The following is a 2,057-nucleotide window of genomic DNA, read 5'->3' as shown; positions in this document are numbered from 1 at the left end:
ATTTGAACTATTTGCACCCATAGTTATGTGTTAAGGCATAATAGGTACAAACTGACTAAGTACTGCTTAAAATACTTTCTAAGTAGTTGGTGCATAGGATATGCAAGCAACAATCATGGATATGTGACAAAAAAACTCAATGACAAAAATAATGTAGCAAAGACTCAATTCAATTCAATTCAATTCAATTTATTTTTTCTTTGTCGGAAAACAACAGCAATGATAAAGTTACAAATAGTGAACGGGAACAAAACCAACAAAAGGAAAAGGTGGCAAAACTACAAAAGTTTAAAACGTGCATGCGATGCAAATTTAAAGGTTACGTACACGAAAGTAAATTAAGCACGGCCACAATAATGTTACAATGTTATTTGACATTAAGTTTCAAAATTTACATCTTTGGTTTCCATGAAATTTATAAGAAACTACTTACAATCAGGGTCACATTATAAAAATTATCATGTGGTGAAAAAATATTGAAAACCTCCTGAAAACATCAGGACTATCAAAGTCAGAAAAAATATGTTTCGACTCTGATCCATTGCAAATTTGGGCAAGGCTGACTCTGGTTTGGTAAAGACCCTTGCCAACCTTAAGCCACCACTGTTTGCAATGAGTGTTACAGAAACCATGACATCAACTCATTTATAATTACACGTATCCAATAACAATATACAGCCAGGGGCTCCAAAAGGAGGGGAAGTCGGGCAACTTTCCCCCCTAGGATAACATTGTAGCCTAAAGGAAAAACGAGTAGCTTTTCGTTTTTTCATGTTTGAGGGGGCCCATTTTTGCCACTAAAAATGATAGTGTACCAACTTAAAAAAAACAATTTTTTGAAATAGGCAGTTCCAAGTATTTTTCGATCATAGTATATGTAACTTCAAATGTATCTCATCAAGAACAAATCATTCTCGTATTAAGGTAGGCGATGTTAAACTGCTTCAAGATGTAAAATTTGGGTAGCCACTTTAACAAGTCGAAATTCTGCCACTGAAATTGACTAGAATGAAACCGCCAACCAATCATAAGCTACGGTTTAACTGACGTAACCGGGAGCGATTGGGACGGAGCCTCCACGTGTGTGATCGATTTTCAATCACCGGCGCTCCTGGATAGAGAGGAGTTCTTGCTGACGGCGTCTCCTCTTGAACCAATATCGTCCCCTGGGGAAGGATACATAGGCCACCCACCCCAGTATTCGGCCTAGTTAACTATGATGCAACAAATCTCTTAACAGCGGACGCACGATGTAAGAAAGAGATACGAAGAAGAATAGGCCAAGCTAAAGACGCTTTTAATAGACTACGACCTATTCTATTGGATCGCAAGCTTTCTATTCTTCTGAAGGTGCGACTTCTCAAAGTGTTAGTGTGGTCTGTTCTCCAGTATGGTTGTGAAACATGGACTTTCAACACAGAAACTAGGCGTAACATTGAAGCAGCAGAAATGTGGTTTTACAGAAGAATGCTCAGGATTTCATATACTGATCACATCACAAATGCAGAAGTTTTGAACCAAGTACATCAAGATAAGGAACTATTGAACAACATAACTCAAAGGCAACTCAAATTTCTCGGTCACATTATCAGAAAAGAAGATTTCGAAAATCTCTGTCTAAGCGGCCGCCTTCTCGGGAAACGTGCTCGTGGCAGACAAAGAACAACATTTATATCCAATTTCAATACATCAATCAGCCAACCAAGAACACTTTGGGACACTGCGCGACAAAGGGAACACTGGAAAAATTTACGAACTGAGCATCTAGTTCATCAAAGGCCGCATCGGCTATGATACTGTTGACTGTTGATAACTGACGTAAAAAATGGCGAAAAGAAGATGATAGAAAGCAAATTAAGTGATGGATTTTTTGTCAGCTGGTTGGCTTAGGGGTTAGGGTTAGGGCTAGAAAGTAGTAATTTCATTGACCCGGGTTCGATTCCCACTACTGCTATTGCTCTTTTTCTTCTGTAATTACCAAATAAAGTTCAAAACAAGCGTTAACTCTCTGGATGAGTGCTAGAAGGATCACAATTGGACGGTAGCCGCTTATAACA

Source organism: Aplidium turbinatum, chromosome 16, assembly GCF_918807975.1.
Source record: "Aplidium turbinatum chromosome 16, kaAplTurb1.1, whole genome shotgun sequence".
Classification (NCBI taxonomy): domain Eukaryota; kingdom Metazoa; phylum Chordata; class Ascidiacea; order Aplousobranchia; family Polyclinidae; genus Aplidium; species Aplidium turbinatum.
Note: the sequence above shows the minus strand (reverse complement) of the source record.